This window comes from Triticum dicoccoides, chromosome 1B (assembly GCF_002162155.2).
Source record: "Triticum dicoccoides isolate Atlit2015 ecotype Zavitan chromosome 1B, WEW_v2.0, whole genome shotgun sequence".
Taxonomy (NCBI): domain Eukaryota; kingdom Viridiplantae; phylum Streptophyta; class Magnoliopsida; order Poales; family Poaceae; genus Triticum; species Triticum dicoccoides.
In genome coordinates, this window is record NC_041381.1 from 633,448,870 (window position 1) to 633,449,449 (window position 580).

Below are 580 nucleotides of genomic sequence, written 5' to 3' on the forward strand. Positions count from 1 at the left end.
TGGCTCAAAGTCCAATGGCGTGTATTAGATCATTGGTTCAGACAACCATAGGCACTTAGGGGAGAAATCTTATTGTATCTAATCTGAAGAAAAAGAATTTGGATGAAAAAAGGCAGAGGACACCGGGCATTGTTGCTCAAACAAGCTCCTGGTCGGGCTGAAGGGCAGCGCCTGGGGGAAGAGGAACGGGGAGTCCACACAGCTGGATCCGGCGTAGTTCGCCGGTGTGGGGCAGCCGCCAGACTGAGGTCCAGCGGCTAGAGATGGCCTAGCCACCCTCCATGTCTGCGACACCGGAGGAAGGGGAGTCGGGCAGGGCGGCTGACGGGGCGGTCGGCGGCGACTGATGGGGGCCGACGGCGGCTGCTGCTGATAAGGGTCGGCGGTGGCGTGCAGAGTGACGAGGAACCCACTATCGCCCATGCGTGTGGACGAACGCGAGGCAGAGGAGCATGAAAGTTTTTTTCCTTGGCCTGGGTCGGGTTGGGCAAGGGGATGGGGCGCGGTGGCATTCTCGCTGTAAATTGTGTGAAAAACAGGGGCATTTCGATGTACCCCTTCAATTGTAAGTGGGCTTCTG